This window comes from Nycticebus coucang, chromosome 19 (genome assembly GCF_027406575.1).
Source record: "Nycticebus coucang isolate mNycCou1 chromosome 19, mNycCou1.pri, whole genome shotgun sequence".
In the NCBI taxonomy this organism is placed as follows: Eukaryota; Metazoa; Chordata; class Mammalia; order Primates; family Lorisidae; genus Nycticebus; species Nycticebus coucang.
The window spans coordinates 31,560,534-31,587,738 of NC_069798.1; the positions used below are offsets into that span (position 1 = coordinate 31,560,534).

The window sequence follows — 27,205 nt, forward strand, 5'->3', positions numbered from 1 at the left end:
TTCAAACCTGCTGGCACTAATGAGCTGTGTGAACTTTTTTTTTTTTTTCAGTGTCTGACCTTTATTGGCAGGTAGGGGGGGAGGAGGGCCTGCCTCATGCCCACTCCCTGTTTGTGACCCCCTATCATGAGTTAAGGCTCCAAGCAGCAAGTAAGAGGAGGATGCCGCTAAAGCAGCCAAAGCCAGGTGGCAGTTCCCCAAAACACTTCAGCTGGGTGGGTGCTCAGTGATCTAGGTGAGGCTGGTGTTGGAGCTGCTATTGGCACTGCCCCATTTCTGCAGGCAACGCACAGAGCTGGGTACTTGCAGGCCTGTGGTCACCTGGAAGCTGTCACACCATACCCTGAAGTCAGGCAACAATGGTTGTGTGAACTTGGCTTTGAAGATGAAGCACTTGTTTGGTGCGGGCATTGTAGAAGGACAGGAGGCCTTGGTGGAAGTCACAGTGCACTGCCAGGCAGTTGGGCACAGGGGCATCCAGCACCTTAAACTTGTTAGCGTGCTTGGCAGTGCAGCTCACCTGAAGCCAGTTGTTGACATGCAGGCACCAGGACGAGGCCATCTTGCCCAGCTGTTCAAAGCAGCCCAGGCTGCGGTAGGCCATACCCACACCAACCACTTTGCTGTCTGGCTCATAGCGTACCTCTCAGTAATGTTCCCCACCATCAATCAGTGTGTCCCCCAGCACTGTGTAAGACTCAGCTGTGAAACAGTCCTGTCCCCCACGGCCAGAGAGCATCCTCTTAGGTAGATGGAGTACCTCTGGCTGGGGAGTTGACGGGAGATGCTGTCCGTCCCTTGCCATCTTTCTCATGAGTGCTGATATCCTGCACCTTCCTGTCCACAGCGTCCCACTCCACAGAGAGATCATCCTCCAGCAGGTTCTGGTGGGATGTGGATGCATCCAGGTGGAACATGAAGGCTGGCGTCTCCAGGGTCACTGGTTCGGAGAACACTCGTCTGCAACTGCCTTGTTACAGGCCTTCACGCGGAAATTCATGTATTTCATGTCAAACTTGAGACCAGTCAGGGTATACTCCGTCTGCCTGATGCCTTCAATGACCATCCAGGGCTGGTCCTCCTTGATGCGGGCTGGACCCCCAAAGTTGGTGCACTGGTATTCCAGCACATAGTGGTCAATCTTGTTTTCCTCATCTGGCATCCGCCACACCAAAGTCACACAGTTGTCTGCCACCAGGGACTCGGCCAGATCGATCACAGGAACACTGGGCACAGGCAGGAACTTGAGTGCCTGTAGCATGTGCTGCTCCTGTGCAAAGTCCACCATGAGGTGACTCGTGTTGTCACTGACCTTGGCTTTCAATGACAGCCGAAGGCAGGGGCCATGGTCACACCATCTTTGATTTGCTTGGCAGCCTGAGGAAAGTCCTCACTGTCTGTGGCCTGCAGGATCTGGTTATATCTGAAAGTTAAGAGGGACCTTAATGATCCTCAGGTGTAGCTCACTTCTTAATTCAGTAACTCCTTTTAATTACAGAATTCCTGTGATATGGCCATTGGAAGCTCATTATTTCATTGAACTCTCCATCCCATGGTTAGCTGTTTCATTTGTTTAGGAAGTCTCTTTGTGTTGAGCTGGGACACACGTTCATTCATTAGTATTTGTTTTCCCCTTTGGAATAATTATAATAGGAAAAAAAAACAGTGGCAATTATGGTGATGATTAGTAGAATTTTTTTTCTATATGGTTAGCATGTTTAAGTTCTTATTTATCATCATTGATTGTGTATTTTATAGACATTACTTCCTCCTACTTTACAGAATGAAGAATTGAAATGTAAAGTGCTTGAGTGACCTCATGAAGCATCACAAAGCTCATAGATGGATATAAAAATGTTTAACTCATTCAAAATAAGTTGTCTTCTACATTTCTTTTAGGTTGCTCATGGCCAACTCCCTTAAGCATTTCTTAATCGATAAGACTTTCCATCACCACATGATTATGGTAGATTTTATTTTAGAAGTTTCTAGATTTCTTTCCTGTATTGAACCTAGAATTGGAAATAACACCAGAAATGTGGATTGACACGTGCAGCATATAGAAGATTCTCTTGCCATCCTTCATCACTTTTCCAAATCAAATTTCTGCATCTGCAAAAGGCATTAATAGCAAAGATGGTAATGGACATTAGAAGAACATGGCAGAGCAGCAACTTTAAAGGAAGAAAACACATCGAGAAGACCCTATAGCAATTTTCAGACCTGAAGCTTCTTTTCATTTGTTTAAAATGTCACAAATGTATCTGTAAAACTGGACTTAATTGAAATGATTCTCTAGTCTGTTTTAGGCTTGGAACATTTGTCAAACTTGGAGGTGAACGTGCTCCTGTTTCCACTGCTCTGAGCGCAGCCACACAGAGGGTACATCAGTCTTTTGAATTTGAGAGCTTTACAGGAAGCTTCTGACAGAGTGATGTTGCTAGGAGGAGCTCAGGCTTTCAGGTGAGTCAGGAAGAGAAACATGATCCAGGTCTGATTGCCCTTGGATGGCCAAGGAAAGCCAGAGAGCAGGGGCCAGAGGATGCACAGGCACCACCCACCCAGCTAGAGTCAGGGTCAGGGCTGCTACATGAATTTGGCTGATGTGGAGAGTGTGCTGATGCTAACAGGCCTTTAAGGAAACACCAGGGGCAAATCAGGGAAATAAACTAGTACTCTTATCGTATGCTCTCAATGAACTTGCACATATTCCAGGAAAGTAACAAGACCAGTCCAGAAGAAACACGTAGATCTCATTGAAAAGAAAAAACAGCAGTAGTAGCAGTTACAGTAATAAAATGATGCTACAGATAATACATCAGCATTATGAGAAGTCCAACATGGGGAGGAGGAGAAAAAGGGACCTTTGCAATTAGGCTAGTGTTATGTCTTTCTGTGTATTTTCCCATGTCTTTTTCCATGTGGCTTTGTTGTTTAAGGATCTTTAAGAAAGTGTCTTAGGAGAGGCATCCTGGTGCCATGAAAATATACACAGTTAACTGTGGGGGGTCTGGGTTACAATCCTAGTTATTAACTAATGCAAAACACTTTAAAATAATAAGAAAAGTCTTTTGTTTTACCTCTAAAATTACCAACATCCTGTAGCAGAAGCATTCTTCGTTGTTTTTTAAAATCCTGCTTCTTGTGGAGGTATATCCATAGTTCGATGCACAGTACAGATGTAACTCTTAATCTACAACATGCAGGCAACACCGTATCCTATACTGAAGATGAATACTTAGCTCACTTATATTATCCTCACTTGATATCTCCTACTCACTTCTCAGTTAATATTCCAGTTTTTCAGTTGGTTATCATTTTTTTTTTTTTTTTTGTAGAGACAGAGTCTCACTTTATGGCCCTCGGTAGAGTGCCGTGGCCTCACACAGCTCACAGCAACCTCCAACTCCTGGGCTTAAGCGATTCTCTTGCCTCAGCCTCCCGAGTAGCTGGGACTACAGGCGCCCGCCACAAGGTTATCATTGTTTTAAACAATTTCTTGAAAACATCTTTAGGGCTCACTTTAGCATCACATATACTAAAGTTGAAATGAAACAGAGATGCATACAGCTCCTCCTCAAGAACAGCATGTACATTTGCAAAGATTTTTATATTTTGATGGAGTATAATTCAGCCTGTAAAAGAGAGTATAATTTTGAGGTATTCTTCAATATAGATGGACCTTGAAGATATTTGATAAATGACATAAATCAAACACAGAAGTACAAATATATGATTCTACTTATAGAGGTAACAAGAGTAGTCAAGTTCATGGAAACAGAAGGTAGAAAGATGTTTTCTGGGTATTAGGAAGAGAACAGAATAGGAAGTTGTTGTCCAGTGGTTACAAAGCTTTAGTTCAGGAAGATAAAATAGGTCTAGGGATGAATCGTGGAAATGGTTGTATAAAAATTTAGATATACTTAATGCCACCTAATTGCAAACTTAAAAATGAATGAAATGGTGAGTTTTATGTTTATATATAGCATTTTACCACAATTGTACATGTATGTGTGTTTACATGTATATAAATGTATATACACACATACAATATCTATAATCTCTTATTACTTTGACTCTGACCATACTCTTGAGTTACCCTTTATAAAATACACATCTCTGTATATTTTTCCCACAATCATTACCCTTGTTATACTAGAATAACACTATCCACAAACTTTTATGATGTGTAGAAGCCATGACTAAAGATATTGGTGCTATTCTCCAATAATTTTTCCTCTGGTATACCTTTTCTACAAATGGGATGATTGAACTCCCTAGGCCTACCCATTCATTTGCCAAAGCAGCAAAGTAACATGCTTTGGCCAATGAATTAAAAAACAGAAAAGTTAGTCATGCTCAGACGTGAGCATTTAAATACAAACACAGTTCTCACTCCCCTGCTGTAGCACTGGAAAAGTTTGAGATAGCATCTTTTTTTTTTTATCTTTATGTTCTAAAATTTTTCTTCTTTTCTTTTTTTTTTTTTTTTTTAGACAGAGTCTCACTTGGTCACCCTGGGTAGAGTGCGATGGCATCATAGCTCACAGCAACCTCAAACTCTTGGGTTCAAGTGATTTTCTTGCCTCCTCCCAAGCAGCTAGAAGTACAGGCACCCGCCACACACCCAGTTATTTTTTAGAGCCAGGGTCTCACTTGGCTCAGGCTGTTTTCAAACCTGTGAGCGCTGGCAATCCACCCACCTTGGCCTCCCAAGTACTAGGAGTACAGGCGTGAGCCACTGTGCCTGGCTAAAATTTCTTAATAATATATTTAGAAGTGGTTTTTGTTTGTTTGCTTGCTTTCCTTTTTAATCCATATTTTTGTGTATAAAAACAGAGTCACCATTCAAAAATAGGAAAATTTTCTTTCTTCAAAGATTCAAACATTTCCTGTGTTTCGCATTGCATACTTATTCCCTTTTATTTTCTGTTTTCTCTTTCCAGAGCTCATGGTTTTGGACCTTGGGTATCCTGAGTTGTTCTTCAACATTTTTTATGCTTCACTGCATATTTTCTCTTTGTCCCCTTTGCTCTGTGTTCATGCTGAGTTCCTAGACTTAATCTGGTTGATGTTTCTGGTAGCATTCTTCAAATATCTCTGACAATACTAATTAGATTTTCTTTTCAAATTTCTTCTCACCCATGAGTTATTTCTGTTTCCACTGTAATTCTTTGGTCTGTCTTATTGTCTTAATGCTGTTTATTTGCTCTATCTGCCTGAGTGACTTTAATTTAAATCAGGAAGTATGGGGTGACTTTTCCTGGTAGTAAGCTGGGTTTTATCTACTGCTATATGTATAAGCTTGTTTTCCCTGCAAGATTTCTCCTTCAACTGGGAGGCTGACCAAGCCAGTTTGGCACTTGACTCACTGAGAAGCCAGCTTTCTGATAAGGGATTGCCGTAGCAGGAAGAAATTTACTCTGTGGCACTAGCTCTGAGCTAGTGCTTCTCATTCGCCCCAAGTGCTTTATTGCATTCTTTTTATTGTTTCAGGTTAATTTGAGGGTACAAAGAATTAGGTTACAATGTTTGCATCTGTTAGGTAGGGTCCCTCTCATAATTGTGTCCCATCGCCAAGAAGTATCCCCTACATCCTCACATTGTGTCCATTATGTTGGATTTATTGAATTTTTTAAAAATAGTACTCATCATTTTTATTATGATTGTTGTTATTATGCTTTGTTTTCTTTTGCTTTGAATCAACATGAAGTGTCTTGTACACTTATTATATCCAGGAAAATGAGAGAGAGGAGAGGAGTAGAAAACTGCTCCTTGTTCCAGAGAATTTTATTCAGACTCCCCATTCTCTCCTCCCAAGTTTGGCCTCCTTCCATAATCCTACCCTCCTACTGCTTTTATTCCAAAAGACTGTGAAGGTTTGCCAGGGAGATTAGCTCCCTCTTTTCCTGCCATCCTCATCTATGTTAATTTTGAACAACCTTCTTTGCTCAAATACAAGGGTGTCCCAAAGCTCATCCATACATTGGTAAAATGAGAAATTGTACCTAACCGTACCTTTATTTACAAAATCTTCATACAATTTTTCCAAAGTCATGGTCAACACATACAGAATACTTTGAAACAGTTTGTAAATTTTTGTAAAGAATATTTTATAGAGAAAGGCACAGTTAGCAACAATTTCCCACTTTGCCAGTGTATGATGACTTTAGGGGCGACCTTTGGGATTCCTTAGATATGGTCCCTGCCCATTTGTTGTCTCCCAACGATGCTTTGAAATCTAATATTTCCCATTATCTCTTTTATTGAGGTTCATGACTTTAATTCTGTTCTGATTCTCTCATGTTCTAAGGAGAAGTAAAAGCAAGTTCAGGAACTTGATCCCCATATTGAGCCAGAGATCACCTTGGGAGTTTGCAAAGTTATAGGTCTGTGTTGCATTTTGTTCACCTGCAGTGCTGTCCACTCTGTTCTTACTGAAGCCATAAGTGATAAGTTTGAGTAGGTAGAACAGATGAGGATATTTTTAGTGTTTCCTGGACACAAAAAGTATTAACAACTACTAATGGATTTTAAGCTATTTAAATATAATATGGTTAGAAATGGAAGGCAGATGAAAGCCACACAAAAGTCAAAAGACCATTTTTGTGCCATGTCTTTTTTTTTTTTTTTTTGCCAAACTGTTCCTTGGAAGAAGTCAGATGTGATCAACCTAAAATTCCATTATTAAACTATCTGTTCTGCTTTTAAACATACCTAAATGCAATGAATTAGTTTAAAAGAAACTATAAATATAATAATAGTCAGTATCAGAAAACCTAAAACATTTCAATACATTTTGTTAGTGTTTGAGATTTGTATCTCAAAGAATCTCAAATTCAGATTTTTGTTCTTGTAATTTTCTGCTGCTATAAATATTTCCCAAGTTGTTTTCCTCAGAATACATATGGTACTCCTGAAAAATATTTTCACAAGTGCTTGTGGGTGCTTTACTGGTGCTTGAATCCATCCCATAGTGTATAAAATCGTGCTGATTCAAAATGTTCAACATCAACAGTGACAGGGTTTCTAGAATCCATCCTGGCCCCACTTCTGTCCAGCTGCTTTTATTAACTCATCCGCTGTGTCATACTCCCTGAACTGCAGGGTGCTGACTGGTGTAGTCTGGTTCCCAGTATATACCGCCACATCATCTCCTCTCTGATATCCCATTTGGATCCTCTCTTCTCAATTTATGTTAATGATGACCGTCTGTACTACTGTTATACGTCCAAGTCTCTTTGGCTCCATATTTCTTAGGTTTTATATATACATATACATATATATATACACACACACATATATACATGTATATATAAAGCTTGGATTAATTATAGTCCTAGGTGGATGGGAAAGAAAAGGAGCTCTCCAACCTGGGCTCTGTGAATACAGCTAGAGGCAAACACTAGATTAACATGCAAGGAGAAAAATTGTGAGTCATACTGAAGTGGTACAAGGTGTGTGAAGTCGTGGGGACTGAAGAGTGGAAACATCAGGTGGAAAAGGCCAACAGAAAGTGGCCCCAAGAGATTCGCAGAGACAGGAGCCAGAGTTCACAGCTAGGCTTTTATGTATGGTGATAGTTCGTAAGTAAGAGAAAATATTTCAAATTAAAATTTGAGTTTCATGACATGCAGCATCCCTTGAAATCAAACATGAAAAACATGTGTTTACCAAGAATCTGTTAGACGCATACTATGTAATGCATTATGCTAAAGATTATGGAAAATTCAATAGTGACTAATGCACTATCCTTGAAGAAACCCAGTGTGTGGCAGGAAAGTGAAAGATGAGTTTACATGAAATGGAGAAATGAAAGAGAAGAAAAATGTGACAATGTTTTGTAGGTGGAAGTGTAAGTTATTTAGGACTAAGAGGACACAACATATGACTACAGTTCAGAGTTTTATATGCTGAACCTTGGACCCATATAGTCAAGTTAACCCTCAGTTCCCCTGGGAGAACATAGAAATGAGATGCAAGGAAAGCTTTCTATTCAGCTCCCTTGTGGCCTGAAGGAGGAAATAAGGTAGGGTTCCATGAAAGTGTCCTGAGGAGGGCCCAAAAGAAATCCCTATTAATCACTATTGTTTGTCTGCAAAAGGAGAATACTTCCTTAATAAAAATATTTTGAATTATATCATCTGGCAAGTTAAATTGCATAATTATAAATCCAAATCTTCCTGTTGATTTTCTCCTAGGAGAACTTAAAAATACTATTCTCCTTCAATCCTCTTTAAAAATTAATAAGAGCCATAAATCACCACTGATCCTTTGGCCCAGATCTGGATGTTTACTTAGACATCCTTGCCATTTAAAAATTTCTGTGCCTTAATGTGTTGGGCTATGCACCTACAGTATATTTCATTTAGAATAGAGTCTCCTTTTGGGCATCTTGCCAAAGAAAAGGTCATTCTGTTATTAACGCCACTTATCTTAGTAGAGAAGACACCCCATGCCACCATTATATATGGCTTAGTTATTTTACTGAGCAGTATAGTTGTTTTTTCCATTGTCATTACCTTCAGTGTTCTAAGAATTTGGTAAATTTATGCATTTCTATCTTTCTGCTTCACAGTATATATATATATATATGTATATATATATGTATATGTGTATGTGTGTGTGTGTGTATGTGTGTGTGTGTCTTCCTGCAACAAAAGCACAAAACACAAGTTGCAGCAGTAACAATATAAACAAGGCCAATTGGGACCTGCTTGGTTTTTGAACTGCAAGGTTGGGGAAGGGGTTAGGATTGAGTGAAGGACACTACTTCTAAGTCTGTATGATTAAGGACAGACCATTATAAAAAATAAAAAATAAATGGAATAAGGAAGGAAGGAAGGAAGGAAGGAAGGAGGCAGGCAAATGAAGGGAAGGAGGGAGGGAAGGAAGGAAAGAAGAAAGGAAAGAAGGAAAGGAGGGAGAGAAAAGAGAAAAAAGAAAGGGGAGGGGAAAAATAAAATCTGAGGTAGATAATTAATAAAGAACATATTTTAATCTTGCTGTTATATGCACAAATATAGAACTTATTTAAACTTTTAACATCAAATATAATGATGTTTGTTTGGACTTCAGGTCAATTTAATTTCTATTATTGTCAGTGATGCATTTAATTCACATGAGATAAATTTCAGTCTAGAACTTCCTTGTGCTTTTTTAATGTCATAATGACAATTTTGTCAAAGTTTCCATGAAGCAAATAATGTTTTCCAAAATGAAAAAAAGGGGGAAAATAGAGTTATGATTGCTTTATAGGTTCATTATTCTTCCAATTAACAAAATTTTGCTCTTGTTATACTTCATAATATATGAAACGTATTAAAAATAGAAAGTACGTTTTCTTAAATGTTATAAAGACATTTGCATATGAGGCAAAAATAATAAAAGTTGATAAAATTGTAAGTACAAATTGTTCTATATTGGCATATAAACTTTCCCTTTCATCCTTTAGTTCCCTCTTCAGCAGAGCTCCAGAATTTGATTCAATCGTGAAGCATGTTCTGCTACACTAGCTCCCAGAGCTAGCCAATTATCTGTGAAGGTTTCTTCTTGGATGCCCTCAGTTAGCTCTGTTCATTCAATGGAAAACTTGTGGTACTGAATTCATTCTAAATGACAGCTAGAAAAATCTGTACTATTTGAATGGAAACTTAAATATACAATGCAAGGTATTTGATTTAACTTGATTTAATTTAGCTGTCAAAGCTCCAGTGAAGATGCTTAGTGTTTCATGTGGAGTCTATTTGATATATAGAGGGGTGTGTGTGTGTGTGAGAGAGAGCGAGACACACACACACACCACACACTTTTATAATACCTTTGCAATATAATTATTATTATTTTTCTTTTTTTTAATGTTAAGTCATAACTGTGTACATTAGTGCAATCAAGGGGTACAATGTGCTGGTTTCATATACAATCTGAAATATTCTCATCAAACTGTTCAATGTAGCCTTCATGGCATTTTCTTAGTTATTGTATGTAGACATTTGTACTCTGCCTTTAGTAAGTTTCACCTGTACCCATTCTCAGATGCACCGTAGGTGTGGCCCTACCCATTACCCTGACTCCACTCTAACCACTCCCCTCCCTTCCCCTTCCTTGGCCCTTTCCCCATATTCTTGTTCTATAGTTGGGTTATAGCCTTCATGTGAAAGCTATAAATTAGCTTCATAGTAGGGCTGAATGTATTGGATCTGGAACATATTCTTCTTAGCAAAGTATCTCAGGAATGCAATATAATTATTTTTGTTGATTTCTTTTATAAAAGTAAGAAAAAAACTTATATTAATGTCTATGAAGTTGTAAAATGTAATTAATCTTTTTTCATTACAATGTAGATCATATTATTTTCAATACTGCTCCTTAGGATTCTGACCCTGTATTAAGAATTCTACTGAAACTATGCTGAGACCTGTATCTTGTTCTCAAGAACTGCACCACAACAAACTGAAAAAACAACTGTCTCTGGTGTCCTCTCTACTATCGAGATGCACTCAATCAGTTCACCTATCTAGCAAATGTCAAATTAAATCTGACCATCTCTAACATACCTGGTTCTTGGCCAGATATGGTAGAAACAGGAAAGTATAGGACAAAGCACTAGAACTCAAAAAAGTTTTCCAAGGTTGGCATTTATCATCTTGGGAAACTCAACAAGTCTTTGTTTAGGCATATAACTGTAAAATGAATATGTAAAAGTGGCCATGAATGGTTTGAGACTTAAGAAAGGGAGCATGATTAAGAAGACTACACAGAGACATGAGAGGTAAAATAGCAGCAGTTTAATATAGTTGATTACCTCCTTCACCAAGAAAAAGAAAGAAAATAAATACAACAGTTGAGTAGTTGATTTCCCATTGGAAAGGATGTCCTCACTATTACAACTGCAAAATGAAAGACAGTGAGTAAGAACTCTTATTAATAAGAAGCACAGTATGGGAGTCATGACTTAGGGAGAGAAGAGAAAATGTAGAGTAAAAATAGGGGGTATTAATACAGAAAAAAATATTATATCAGACTGGAACACTGTTTTTTCATAAAATAAATATCCAGAGAATCTTAATTAACTTTATTTCAATATCGTGTTCTGGGTAGTAGTTGAGACATAATTTTATCATTCACAAGTAATTTCTGGGATGAACTTTTGGGGAAGATTTGCACATATTGCCCTTTATCTGTCCCTCTTTACCTCACAGATGGGTGAAAGTGGTGGGTATATGACACTAGTCCCTGCAGAGGATTTGTAACAACTGCATGTACTTTGTAAATATGAGGGGAAAGAGAGTGTCTGAAAAGCCAAGCCAAGCCAAGGAATGAGTTGGTAGTAAAATTTTACTTTTAGAACAATCTAATTCTGAACAGGATGGATATGTGGGACACCAGAAAGAATGAGACAACATGGAAAGTAGAAGTGGCTGATGTGAGGAGATGTCTTGTATTTGATAAAGGGTGTTGGTGATAAATTTGAGAGGGTATTTCTGCTATGACTGGGGATGTCACCATCCAGCTGGCATGGAAGTGGCACTGAACATTACAACAGTGTAGATGAAGACAGGACAGTGAGTTTAATAGCATTGTCTTCATTGTAAACGGTTTGAGTTTGCTTCAGGAATTAAGCCTCAGTTTATAAAAGCTTCATCATATAATTCCATACTGAACCTTGAGACATACATATCTTTAAAAATATCAAAATTGAGAATTTTCTGGGTGGCTTTTCATGAATGTGTAGTACTGATGTTACTTATGTTATTGTAGAATTGGGTATAGAGTGGCTTATATTGCTTTATATTGTTTTCTGTCTTATATTGTTCAGTCAACCATAGACCATACTGAGTCTGTGTATCTGGCAATATGGACAAACTATTAAAAAGAAAACCCAGGTAATCTGATAAATGAGATAAAATTAAAAATATTTTTAAAAATGATTATCTTATCATAACTGTCTTCCCATAATGCAGAATTTATATTTACCTGTCCCATGGTAATAGATGAATACTGTCTTAGACCATAAAACATTGCTGGTTACAAAGGGGCATGTTTTTTGCCAGACCCTCTAGCTTCCTCACATAGAAAGTTTTGTACAGATTCCTTGTTTTCTCCAGAGCCATTGTCTACTTAAAGGAATGTGTTGAATATCTACATAATTCCATTTAAAATGTACAGCTATTTTCCCCTCTTATCTGTGAAAGCTTTTCACACACACACAACAACAAACAAACAAACAAAAAACCCAAAAAAACGAAACCCATCTCCCTGAAAGTTATGGACCATGTGTTGGAGAAGTGAGCAAAAAGCTACATGGAAATGGAAATGGCAAAGCTGTGTATGCAGCTGGGTTGTCCCTCATTTGCTCAGTGTCCTGGTCTTTGTGAAGATTCCCTGGGAACAATAAGAATTTCAAAATCTTCCTAATGCCACATAAGTGTATCTACCACAAAACCTAATTCAGGGCTTTCTGTGCCGGGTTCTTTTATATATTTATTTAATAAATGGGCCAGGGAGCTCAGCCTTTTCTTTCTGATAGCACCCACTGTGTCATATGTAAAATGGCATTTCTCTGCTGGTCCATATATCCTTCCTCTCATGCTCTCCTTTCTATATTGATTTGAACCTTGGTTTTAAAGAACACAACTTGATCTCATAGAGGAATTTTTCATTGTTTATTTGCCAGTTCCTTTCTCTCTGGGTGACAATCCATATTCCTATGTATGCTCAAGTAAAGATATCTGCTGTTTCTAAGAAGTGATTTTGATTTCTGACTAATAACAGGCAGCTGGTCCAGATGGGTGTCTCTCACACCAAAGTCCTCACTCCCTCTGGTTAGTACTTAGTGGAAGAGGCTGGGTGCAGAGGCTCATGCCTGTAATCCTAGTCCTCTGGGAGGCCTAGACAGGAGGATCAGTTGAGCTTAGGAGTTCGAGACTGCCTGAGCAAGAGTGAGATGAGACCCTGTCTCTACTGAAAGTAGAACAACCAGCTGGGCATCATGGCAGATGCTGTAGTTCCAGCTACTCCGGAGACTGAGTCAGGAGGATCACTTGAACCCAAGAGTTTGATGTTGCTATAAAGGTATGATGATGCCACATCACTCTACATAGGGAAACAGAGTGACATTCTGTCTCAGAAAAAAAAAAAAAATAGTTGGTGGAAGATGTCAGGGCCTGGGATGCCATGTCTCCCGCCTGGACCCAGGGCCTCCTCGGAGGCAGGATGCTAGTTCTCTGCCTGGGCCCAACTCAACTGTCTGGACGCAGGCCACTGCACCAGCTTACTCGGAGTAGGTCTCATTCAGGTTTCTTGTGCCGAAGCAGTTTGTAAGTCACAGTCACTATTAGTAGATGCGAGCATCTCAGCAGCAATCTCTAGCAGCAGTCTTAGTAGAGGAGAGCTGATCAGGCGTCCTCCAAGCAAGAAGTGGATTCAAAGGAGGAACCCCGGCTAACTTCTCCCGACGATGCTATTTATAGAAGTAATCCCATGGTCGCCTGCGCCACAGGTGTGGAGACTACTAACCAATGATGTACATACTTTCATGCTCTTGGGTGTCTCACTAACGAGAGCCCATGATGTTAAATCCCTTCCCCAATCCCTTATATCCAAAGTATTTCGCACAGGTGCCTCCTACTGGAAGACTTCAAGGTAGGCATTGAATCATGGACTCAAGCTCTGCCTCCAGTTCCTGCAGCAGTGTGTACTGAGAATTACACAAAATAGCTAAGCTTCAGTGAAAAACCAAGAAGCCCTCATGAGGTTTGATCTCTGTGATGTTAGCTATTTGAACATCTTTAATACTTTAATTCTTTTTTGTGCTTTTCTTTTTCAAAAAATGCATTTCTTTCCACTGTCATACCCTTGAACACATGGGAAGGAATATAACCTATATATGAATTGTGAAAATCTTATATGGCAGTGGAAATTACAACCTGGCATTCATAAAATGAAAAAGCAATGTAGCATTTTTTTAGATCCAATGAGTATATGAATCAAGTTCCTTAACTATAAATTAGTTATAAAGTGAGTTTAAATGTAGCATTCTACTTTATACAAAGGAGATGGGATTCTTTCTTTTTTCTTCCTTCCTTTTTTTTTGTTTCTTCATAAAGCCTCGTTACTGAGCCCTTACTCTATCACAGCCACTGTGTTTAGTACTTGGAATTAGCTGTTAACTACATCTTGAGTTTATAAAATTTTTCAGGTGCCTTTGTAAAGTACAGCTTCACTGCATGCAAGGTACAGAGCTTCTTCTCTATCATGTATATATAACTGGTAATAGTTTAAAATAATGAAATACTAAATGAAAGTGTGGAATTCCCACATGGCAATGGTGGCTGGAGAAGGCAATTATCAGGGTTAAATCATGATAGTAGTCAGCACTTGATAGGGAAAAAGAGGCAAGTTCAAGATGTCAGCATCACCTTCTCTGATTATTAATAAATATTGATGTTAATTTAGCACTTTCCGTCTTCAAAGCACTTTACAATTATTAATTAGTCCTCTTAGGACTACTTGGAATATAATTTCTGAGGTTTGCATTTAAATTGAATTTCCACGATGGTGTTTTTTGGCTTCAAGCATAACAACATTTTTTTTAATTATCAGAATTTTTTTCCAAAAAAGGCAAAATAATAAGATAAATATAGGTAAGTAAATATTCCAGAAAAAAAATTATGTGAAAACACTGAGTATAAAGGCATATGGAGTTACACTTGCACAGTCCCATAGCAATGGCCCAAGATCTTGGTTCAGTTTCCCTACGTGACTTTGGCTAAGTGGAAATACTTTCAGTCACCCAGGGAACTCCACTTGTGCTGCCACACCTTTGTACAGAGCAGTGGCTCTTTCACTCAAACTGCTCCATTCTTCCCTTGACTAGATTCCTGTGCATGCCAGTTTTATACTTTATCTCAGAAAAACATTTTATAAACGTTGTATTTTTTATTATCATTTAATAAGCATGCATTAAGTTAAAATAAAAACATAGACTTTTCACAGCTCATAGACAAAGGAACCGAAACCTGATTACATTAATAAGCACCCTACAATAAGTATTAAAAAATAAACTTTATTTTTTTCTTAACATGGCTTAATTGTTATAATCAATGAGCCAATTTTGATGTATTTCCATTAAAGTCCATTATACATTCATGAATGTGTAGGGCATCTATTCAACATTACAGATCATACAGCATAGTTTCTCTTTGTGAAAGATAATTAGAGTGTGACTTCTGTGCTCACTCACCTTCATCTCTAAATTTCACACCTAAATTTCAAGGAACTTGTATCCCTTAGGTGACTGCTTGCACAAATACTGAGACACCTGTCTTCTCAGCTCCACTGGGCAGGGAGTCTGTGGGTCTCTAGAGAAATGCATTTCATCAATTTGACTTGAAGTTGAGACTGAGGTCTAAAGGTTAGCGGTGAAAAAAAATTACAATTTAATTCAGTTTGACTCGTAAGAGGCCTTCTAAAATATATGTACCTGTTGTGTATTTGTCTAACTAGGGAGCATGCAGACACTTTCTTTTTAATTGCCATGCATGTCACCTCTCTCACTTCTACACTGTCCAAGATCCTCCACAGGATCCAGAGTCGAGCATTTCCTGATCTGTGAAGTTATACGTAGTTCTAACTATCAAAGGGGAATCACTTCTCTACTTTAGAATGTCAGCTTACAGCTTATTTAAACTAAGCAGATTTATTAGCATATGTATATTTAAATTTTTTTTTCAAAATATCTATGAACATTTTGGACCACAATCCCACACTTTGCATCCAGAGACTGTCTAACATTATATATTGCTTCTCGTATTTACATGAGCATAGCATTGCAATGTGACTGTGTGTTCAGATTCCTCTTAATTTCTAGACTGCAATTATGTAACAAAAGGGAATTCTTATTTTTAAATTACTCTTGGATCTTTCAACAACTTGAAATTTACCTACCACATAATACAGTCTCAATTATGGATACAATTTGAACATAAAAGTGCATTGACAAATAGAAATGGCAAGAAAAAAGTCAGGTAGAATATCAACTCAAAGTAACATTTCAAGGGGACATTATAAAGAAATTTCAAACTTTCTTGCCCATTCCTCATTCCTAATTAACTTGTAATGATTCAGAGAAGATGAGTTAAACAAACAAGGTGGGTTATGCTTTGTGATATCACACCATAAAATCTTGATTAGAATGCTATGTGAGGTCTGACAATTAATCTCATGAACTTGCCATGGGGTGCTTACATTGGCAGCACTGTACAACCAACTTGGTAAGGTTTCATAACCGTGGTCTATCCGTGCCTCACAGCTGTGTTCATGTCGACGTGTGCCAGTGTCTTACTCAGTGGTTTTCAGTATTTTTGTATATGTTTATGCATCATTGTAAGAATGTTGGAGCTTGAATTAGAGCAATGAACAAATGTCAAATTTCTTGTTAAATTTGGCAAGAGTGGAAATAAAATCAGGAACATGTTAGTCCAAGTTTATGGGAGTAATGTCTTGAGGAAAATAGCAGTGGATTAAACATTTTCTTAAGGGGAGAGAAAGCATCACTGAGGAAGAGAAGTCAGGGCAGCCATACTATGGAATGAGCAGAACTGACAAAATCATTGCACGAACTCATTGAATTGTGTATCAAAATCATTAATTGACTATGAGAAGCATAGCGGACCCGGTAAACATTGATAGAGACGTAGTTTGGAAAATCTAGACTTGAGAAAGGTGTGGCTCTTGCATCAGGACAATACACTAGCTTACACGGCACTTGTCTGTTAGGGAGTTTTCAGTCAGTAAATAAATAACTATAATGGAATACCCTGCCTACTCACCTGATTTGGCCTCCAATGACTCTTTCCTTTTTTAATTCAAAGATAAAGGAAATATTGAAAGGAAGACATTTTGGTGACATTCAGGACATCAAGCTCTGATAGCTGTTTCAGAAAAAGAGTTCTGAAATTGCTTCGAAGTTTGGACTAGGTACTGGCACTGGTGCATAGCTTCCCAAGAGGAGTACTTCAAAGGTAACCATTGTGATATTCACCAATTAGGTATATAGCACTTTTTCTAGGATGAATTCACAAACTAAATTGTCAGACCTTGTATTTGCCTCAAATGAAGCTCCCTTCTGTCCTTGCAGGTCTTCCGTACATATCACATTAAATGACTGAGGATAAAGACACTGTTGTTCATGAAGGAGTTTCTCCATTTCTTTTGGTGAGGAAAGAGGCATTCTACTGACTGAGAGAAAAAGAGAGAAAATTACAAACTCCCATCAAAGAACCTCAAGTGTAACCAGAGATCCATGGTTCCCTGGAAAATAAAGGGTGATGGCATCCTGCTTACCTTTGGGCATCCTTTTAAAGCTCTCCCTGTTATCTCCCTGTGTCTGAGCCAGGCACTATATTAAAGGCCCATTAGCAGGTGGTAATCATTCTCATTTCCCATCACGCTGTATTTTAATTGCCCGGATGCTCACCCAACTTCTCCACCAAGTTTTTGCCCACATTATGATGTAGTTAATTTTGTATCTAGAACATAATATGGGAGGAGGGAAGGAAGCAAGGTAGGCAGGCAAGTCTCAGATCTAGAAATAGCAAACTTTCCTTAACACGCTCTTTATGGTAAGGTTTAAATGCCTCCCTTAGAATATGGACTAATAGAGTGGTGCCTGTGGCTCAGTGAGTAGGGCGCCAGCCCCATATACCATGGATGATGGGTTCAAACCCAGCCCCAGCCAAACTGCAACAAAAAAAATAGCCTGGTGTCATGGTGGGTGCCTGTAATCCCAGCTGCTCACCTAAGTCCAAGGATTTGGAGGTTGCTGTGAGCTGTGACACCACAGCACTCTACGGAGGGTTAATAAGTAAGACTCTGTCTCAAAAAAAAAAAAAAATAGAATCGTTACTAATAAGACAGCCCTGAGCTATTCAGGACAAACAAAAATGCTACTTGGAAATGGAAACTAGTTGACCCAAAGATCCTTTGGAATCATGTTGGACCCCCATGATTAACTTTGATTTTTCCTTTCCATCTTTCTGGGTTATGTTGGACAACAGTGGGTGAACTGACCTCAGCTGTAACTTACTGCTGTGTACCAGGGACACCTACTTGCTATAGCCAAATGTGGAGATGGTCCCAGCCCTAACAGTGCTGCACTGTGCTAACATATATCATGTCTCCTTGCTGCTTTTTCCTTGGTTGACTCCATGACTCCAGAACATACTGACTTTGTCTCTTTTCCATCATCTGAGATGAGTTTAATTGACTTGTGCCCTGTGGAGTTTGTTATTCATATGGAAGGATATCTTCTTCCTTTTAATACATTTCATTATTTTAAAACTATCATGCATGCATATTATTGATATGCATTGATTCAGACACTAACTGAAGGCAGGGCTCAAACTATATATCGCTGCCTTATATCTTTCAATGGTTAACATATTATGGTGAAAACAATAAGTATTCACTGTATTTAAAAACTATGACATGTATAAAAAGCAAAGGAAGTTTCATTAATTTTTATATATTTTTTTCTATTGAATTCATACATACTCCCTTCAAGCTTCCAAGATTCTGGGATTTATCTTATGAATTTATTATATTCAAGAAACAGTTTTCAAAAAGTACTTGTTATATTTGTATGTTTATTGTCTGTGATTTCATTAGGTTAACAAAAAAGCAAAAAATAGTAAAATGTTTGTCCAGTCTCGTTTTATGTCAGACACCAAACTCCTGGAGTGAAGAGATGCCATTGAAAACCACGGCATACTCTCTCCTTGTCAGTACTCCGGCAAATCTGTGCTCCATCCTCATCCCTGTCGCAAATGGTATCTTAGCAGCAGTAAGGTCAGAGACAAAAAAGCACTGAGTTCATGAGATTTAAAGGCAAGTTAGGAGTTGGACTGGAGCCCCAAACCATACAGGCTATAAGGTCAGAGCTTAACTGTTTTTCCATTTTATTTCTCAAGGACAAGGGAACGTGATGCATGAGACTCCAACACCATAAACCCTCTACTGAGGGGGCCATTTCATCACATATGGTTGCAAGTTGAGTACTGACCACACAATTTAAATCGACAGCAGCAGAGTCCTAGAAAAGCAATGTCACACGCAACAGCTTTTTCCTAATTATTAGTTCCTGGACAGGAGGCAGGAAGGGAATGAGGGGTGGAGATGGGGGGAGAAGGAGGGGCTGGAGGCACAGTGACATTTCCCATCTCAGGAGTACAAGATTCATTACCTCTGATGAAAAGTCACCAGGCTGCAGTGAGTCCTGACATACTCCGTGACAGGAGAAAGTGACATGGCCATTTGACATTCAGGGCTAGAAGGTTGCCAGTCTGTAATCACTAGTTAAAATTGAATCTTGTACATTGCACCCTGCCAGCACAGCTCAACTCTTGATAATTATTTGGATGCTACTGTATTTGGATTTCATTTCCCCAGCAGAGAGGGGAAGTTGGATTTATAGTTTACTGCTGGGTTAAGATTGGAACAAGCTAGATCTTTTTTATAGTTAATATGGCAGAGCCAAATAAATCTGGAGATGTTTTTTGTCCCCATTTTAATTTTACACTACTTGGAGATGGGGAGGGGGGCACAAAGAAATCAAAAGGCCTTTCTTCTAATTTTCCACAAATAAGCTATGATTCTGTCTGTGCTAATGTTTTCCTCATTTTTTCTTTCACTTCATGATGCTTTATTCTAGCCATGTGGATGTAGAAGGAGCTGGGAAATACCATTTTGCAACTGCTGTCACCTGAGCTGCCACATAGTAAGGGCTTCTTTATAAATAAGAACATACAAAGATGGTCAATGCCGCTTAATCATTTTGCCTGTACCTGGGGGTCAGGGAAAGGACAAGAGAAATATTTTGTAGTAAGTCACTTTGATTTAATTACAGGATGGCTTTGAACTGTTGATTTGCAAATAGGCATGCTGTTATTTCAATAAGAATATTGTCTACCCTCTCTCCCACATAGAGTCCTGGAAACTTCTGGTCATCACTGGGAGCACAGTCCTTTACTCACCCCATTAAGCCCAGAAGAGGCTTGGTAGGCTCTCTCTAACATTTTCAGGAGTCACAAGCAACATGTTCACAGGTGAGCAAAGTGGTCACCAGAGCCAACTTTACATGCAAACAGAATACCTGCTGCCTGTGTACTGGGGATGAGCTGTCCCCTGGGGCACAGCCTGCATCATGGCTGATCAAAGCTTTCTTTTCCACTAATCTTCCTCAGTCTCTTCAGTTTCATCAGCAGAAAAGCATTAATTAAAATGAAAACATTGTGTTTCTAAGGGTTCCTAAAAAAAATCCTCGCTATTGTCTTGGAGGAAAAACAAATAAATTCTCAACAAAGACAGGTAATTCATGGTGCCAATTTTTTATCAGAAAACGTCAGTAGGCTCTGTCCTTGGAGGAGTGAAGGGTCCCCTCTGGACTGACCCCACTGGTGCGAATGCCTGATTTCTGCTTGGTGAAAATCTTCCTGTCACTCACAGAGAATTCACATCCACTGAATTTGTAAGATTGATGTGTGGAAACAGAATGATGATTTATGTAATTTACTGTGAGAAATAATTATGCAATAGAATTTGGAATTTGCAAATTCCAAATGGCCAGTGCCAGACATTGTAGGTGAACCTGCCAAATCCTGACAGGGTTGGTGTGGGCAAGGGTGACATTCACCAACTCCAGGACTTCCTTAAAGCTCTGAGGTAGTTAGGATTCTTAGTGTAAAGTTTCTGTTCTCCTGAGCTGGGAAGGGTGCTGGGAATTATTGCTTCCTCTCTTCTCTTGTTGGTCACAACAGCAAACACCATTCCTAGGACCCACCTCTGCTTCACACAGAGGGATTTGTTTTAATATTCCAGCTCAGCTTGCAAGTGGCAGCAGTATTTTCCTGCATTTATGGCTCTTAGGGGAAACTACTATCAAGAATGAAAATGCTGGTTGGGAGCAATAGCTCACGCCTGTAATCCTAGCAATCTGGGAGGCCTAGGCAACTGATTGCTTGAGCTTAGGAGTTCAAGACCAGCATGAGCAAAAGTGAGACTTCCTGTCTCTAAAAAATAGCCAGGTGTTGTGGAGGGCACCTGTAGTCCTAGCTACTTGGGCGACTGGCAAGAGAATCACTGGAGCCCAAGAGTTTCAGTTTTCTATAAGCTATGATGCACCATGGCACTCTATCCCAGTGCAACTGAGTAAGACTACTTTGTCTCAAAATAAATAAATAAATAAATGACAGAAAAAGAAAATGCCCCCAAAGAGGCACATTTAAATCCATTTGCATTAGCTAGACACTATGATAGGAGCCTATAGCCCCAGCTTCTCAGAAGGCTGAAGCAGAAGGATCTCTTTAGCTCAGGAGTTTGAGGTTGCTGTGACCTAGGCTTAATCCCAGGGCACTCTAGTCTGGGGCAACAGAGTGAAACTCTGTCTCAGAAGATACATAAATAAATAAAGTTATTTGCACACATAACTAGTATGAATAAAGTCATTACTTGCTTTCCCTCACTATAAGGCCCAATGTAGAATGGAGGGCCTTGAAGCGAGAGTTTCTTATCCAAAGTAGGAATTGCTGAACAGGGAAGACTAGCAAGCTGTTAAGTTTGAGAAATTTGGCAATAAGGTGGCAGAATGAGACTATCTGGAGGAAGTACATGAATAAATAAAAGAGAAGATTATAGAACAAAGTTGGAATAAGAAGAAAATTAGAATTATCATGGGGGTTGAAATTTGTGCCTATAGGGTGGCGCCTATGGCTCAAGGAGTAGGGCTCCGGTCCCATATGCTGGAGGTGGCAGGTTCAAACCCAGCCCCAGCCAAAAAAAAAAAAAATAAATAAAATAAATAAATCCTCAAAAAAAAAAAAAAAGAAAAAGAAATTTGTGCCTATAATCCCCTAATAGCAAGAGACTAAGAAGGTGCCATGAACACCATGGTTGTTGCCATGGCAGTGATCCGGGCAGTAATGAAAGTGAGGTATATGGGTTGTTAGTCATACATGTGTAGGGACTGGGTCAAGGACAGTTTTATCATTTTTCTGTGGGCTTTAATTACCCTTTCTTTGGAAGAATAATCTCATTTATTCAAAGCAAAAAGGCCACGCAACAACTCTTCGATTAAAAAGAGATTTCAATGACAATGTTGCTCATGGCAAACTCGAGGGAAGTTCTCCTATTTTCATACTTGAAAGAAAGAATTTCTTCCTCTTTTTCCCCAAAGTAAATTACACACATCATGTGCAGTTCATTTCAATGGCCCCTCTTCCACAGAGTCTCCTGGCTTAACCAGCATAGGTAATATTTCCTTCTCTAAATTCCTGTAGAATTTGACACTCTTGTATAAATGTATCATCTGTGTTTGTGTTTGATTTTAAAGTTCCTACTTTAAAAGGAATTCCTACTTTTACACCTTGCTTGAATAAGCAATTAAACTCTGAAAGCAACTCTTGAGAACTGAAGCTGTTCTTTTAACTTCCTGGAGACTCAATTTTCTTATCTATTAAGATAAGGAAGTGGGAATATGACCCTCAAAGTTGTCTTCTAGTTCTAATATTCTATAAAACTGTGTGGTGCTTCTCTTGTCATCCCAAATCTACCAGATACAAGAAGAAAGGATTCTGGAATAAATCAAAGGATAATGAAAACATACATTTAATTGCACAGGGCTGAACTCGTTTATCACTTTGATATACATATTTACAAAAATTATTTTAACTGCTTTTTTTCTAGTGTAATTTTACATCTAAGTTTTTTAATCAGGCTAAATAGTCCAAAGGGTGATCACATTCTCTTAGTTTCAATTATTTTTCCTTAGAAAACTAGAGTAGATAAGAATAAGATGAATAAATAAAAGAAACATATTTTTCTTTGTTTAATTTGTACAACCCTGTGTTCAAGTGGCACACTGTGGGACTGAACTCCAAGCACACCACAGGCACATTCAAATGACAGCCCTTTGAATGCAGTAACACCAGCACGAGAGCATCATCACATGTGGGGCCTCTGGATTGCTCACTCTGAAACTGGATCTGGGAACTCTGTCACCATGCTTCAATAGGAACACTTCTTCTTCTTCTTCTTCCTTTTTTTTTTTTTTTTTAACATTTTCTTTCTAAAATGTTGTAATACCAATCTTCTTTTTAACCTCACTTTTTTATGTTGTTTTTTTTTTTTTTTTGAGTAGATGAAGTTATCTGCAGCCTTCTGCTCATGCACTTCCTAGCTGTGAGCTTTTCCTGCAGCTCTTGATGCAATTATCATCCTAGAATATTAAGCAGAAGTAATTTTATCAAGCAATCAAGAAAGCTTCAGCTAAGGTTTCATATTAGTTATGGCTGAAAACTGTAAGAAAGAAAGACTATGAGAAACACATTTCTTACAGGTGAACAAAAAGACATAAGCCTATAAACACTAAGGAGATAATGGCTCATATTTTAATATTATTATTCTTGAACATGCATATTTGTGTTCTTTGGGGCTATATTGATCAAATCCATTAGCATTACACAGATGGGGACAAAATAATCAATATCCCAGTGAACAGAGGAGATGGGGAGAGAATTTGTGGCAGCCTCCAGTGAAGCCCAAAGATTGCACCACTGAATTTTTAAACTTACTTTGCATCTGTAGTCACCCAAGAAGGAAGATTTTGCTGCTGAATGGGGTTTGAGGTGACTACTCATCTTAGGACTACAAAGAAACAGGAGTCTGCTTTTCTCTGATGTTTTTCTCATTGTCATCCTAAAGTACAGTGGCGAACACTTTCCCTCTGTCTTCCTGAGCACTGTGAATTCAAATGCAGAGGAAAAATATGAGTTTGTTTTTTCTACTGCTTTCTTCATCAAGATGATTTTCTGAAATGCAACTGTAGAAAACAGACTTTTTTATTTTAGGATCAACAACAGTTTTTACAATGTTAGGCAAACCAGAGCTCCTCCTTAAAATGTCAGGGAAACAAAAACCTTTCCCACCTGAAAGGCCTCTTCACTTGCCTTGAAAGGATTTTTGAGGCTGTTCCCCTTAAGCTGCTTTCTCCTTCTGTGCAATTTCCCAATCCCATTCACAAACTGTTGCCATGGTAAATAATTATATCACAGATGAATTGTGTACACTTCCTTTTTATAGCTGGAAGAGAAATTGTAGAGGAAAGGGGAAAAAATCAAAATCCTTTAAAATTACAGGGGAGATAGCTGAGGAACGATTGCCTCCTCGTTAACATAATTAGCTCCATGAATTATAAATTGTATTAGAACTTGCTCTTCTTGACAAAAGGAGTAATTATATTTACTCATGTAAAATTAAACAATACCAAAAAAATTAATGGGACTCACCAGAAGCTCTCTTGACATTATCATAAAATTCAGAGATATGAATATCCTATAGTCTGAAGTGATTTAAACAGGATAAACTTTAAGGCTGCTCAAATTTTCCATATAGAAATATATGCTCTGGCTAGTTTATAATTGAACTCCCAGGTTCAAGAAAACTGCATGCACAAAATAACAACAAACAACTCTTACATGGTTTCTTTCATAGACTGATGTGCAAAAAATGACAGTTTTTCCAAACCCAAGTGGGATATGGAAGTAATTTCCATACTAGGATTTTCCTTTTTTTTTTTTTTTTAATCAACTGAACTAAAGTTAAAACCTCCAGAATAGTGGGTAAGCTGTTTATTTAAACAACTCTCAAATGTATATAATAACAGGGCTGACATGAGAGAAGGTTGATTTGCCTAACTAGCTTTGCACATCCTGAAAGATTTCCCGTGGAGTGGGGGAAATGGTAATGTGTCACAACGGTAATGTTGTGAGGTCTCTGCATATCTGATCTGATCTGGCTACCCAACAACCAGTGACTGGCAACATCTCACACTAGCAGACACTTAGCTCAGGCTAGGAAGCAATGAAAATAGAGAGGAGTTACTCCTTTGTACCCAACTCCATCGATTTTGGACAGTCGTGGGCAATTTTGGTCTCTAATGAAATTGTGGAACGATGTTTTCTAATTTTTGTATCCTTTCTGTTGAAGAGGGTGGGATATTTCTAGATTTTCTCATCTACGTTACTCTACCAAAATTCCTTATTTGTTTATTTCTCCCATCTTCACAATTTGAGGTAAATTGTGTATTGCCTGTGCTTCCTCTGTTTGACCAGATGGTGACAGGGACAAGAATTCTATTCTGTTTACTAGATACAAGCAATAATATTTAAAAGACAATCACTTTTCACCCAGAAACCACTCTATAAGATCTGACTCCCTTCTCATAGTCGGTGAAATCTTCCAAAACATCTACTGCTTTCTACCTGCCATTATATTTGGAATTGCTCCCACCAATTACTCTTATAAGGTAAATTGTGAAGCATCCTTCAACAATATGGCTGATATATTAATAACCATGACTACTCTGGAAGATTAGATCTCTCGTGAAACTATTGACTCAAATGTTTGAAACCCAGAGAAAGGAACACTTATTTGCATTGTAGGTAGGAGTGCCTAGGATGAATGTAGGTGTCTTTGGAGAAAACATTAGCTTCTGCATTCATTAACACACTGAAAAAAATTTTTTTTTTTTTTTTTGGTGGATCTGCAACATGTTCAACCATATACTGCATGATAGGAATGGGGAAGGGAAACAGAAAGTAGATGTTTCTTAATACTTATAGAATTTATAAATACTAGAAACCCAGCCCATTGTTTCGAAAAATATGTTTCAAAATTATGTTTAAAATGAATCCTTAGGAATATGACAAAATGATTAAATCATATGTTAAATGAAAAAGAAAAATATAAAATTGCTATTCTAATGATGCTTGGTGTGGGCATATGGAATGACAATCTGTCATTCCTTTTCCTCCTGGCCATCCTTCCCACTCCAGGACTTCTAGATTGATTCATTTTGCTCATGGGAGTATTTTCTAGTTTGTTTCTCAATTTGCATCTCAGAATGTTAATTTAGGCCAGTCAAGTGGACAACCTGGGGCAGATTATACCTCCAGGAAGAATCAGCTCTCTCACTTCAGCATCCCTCTCAGGGTCCCCATCAGGAAACAGATGGTATAGGTGCATGTGGTACTTGAGGAAAGATTAATAAAGGAACTATTTAGAAAAATGCATATGTGTCCACGAGATAGCAATAAGGTATGGTGCAGTATCCCAGAGCTGGTTATGATGGGAGTTATCACCATCCACTAAAGGGACAAGTGAGCTACATGGTTGCAGAGCTGAAGAGGGAAGCCCCAGGAGCAGAACACCAGGCAGGACATGGTAGTGGCACAAAGACAGACTGTGGCAACTTGACAAGGCAGGAGCAAGGAGAACGAACACCTGAGTTCAGCATATTGCCTGCCCTCTAGCATCTGCACGCAACTTCCATCACCAAGACCAACATGAAGCTTGGGTTAGGTGCCTTTAATTCAGTTCATGAAGATTGGTCCCTTGGGTAGGAAGCATGAGAAGGGTGAAGAGTGTAGGGACAGTACAAAGCCCCTAACAACAGTGAGCAGACAGCAAAGATCACCAGACATATTTAAAGGCATTAGCAAATTTTTCACTATAGAAAATTATATATTTCAAAATTTTAAAAAAGCATTAATAAATTGAAAAATTATGATTTTGAAAATCTGGTATGAATCTTTCCCTTTGAATTTACATGAAAGCTTACCGCATTTTTGAACCAGGTAAATCAAGCAGTTTAGTCCCTTTTTTTTTTTTTTTTGACTAATTTATAGAGAGCCTGAGTTTCCTCACTAGTATCACTGTTTCAAGAATAATTTTGTTATAGGATTATATGAATAAAAGAATGAGTAGTGGAGTTTCCTGGGAAACTTATCCTTATCATTAGCAGTATCTTTTTGGATTTTGCTGGTCTTTTGCTCATAATCTTTCTTTCCTTATCACAGGATATCCACTTTAGCCATCCAAGGAGGTCATTCCTGCTTTTACCTCAAGTAGTAAATCATGACACTCACACAACATTTTACATTAATGTTATTGGGTTAAAATAGTTTATTTTCTAATGATATGATATGGCTGATTTTTATTTACCATTACTGTGTTATCATTTGTAAACAACTCATTAAATATATGTTCTATAGTTATTTTCTTGCAGGGAAAACTGATACTCTGATCATTTATTTTATCTTTTTTCTTTTGCAGGCTAACAACAGACTAACATTATATAATAGCAGACAGT

The 27,205-nt window shown here is 38.3% G+C and overlaps 1 pseudogene; it reads right to left on the reverse strand.

Annotated features, from left to right (window-relative positions):
• Window positions 1-231: 231 nt before the first annotated feature.
• On the reverse strand, window positions 232-19,314 carry LOC128571690 (fibronectin type III and SPRY domain-containing protein 1-like; annotated as a pseudogene).
• Window positions 19,315-27,205: the final 7,891 nt, after the last annotated feature.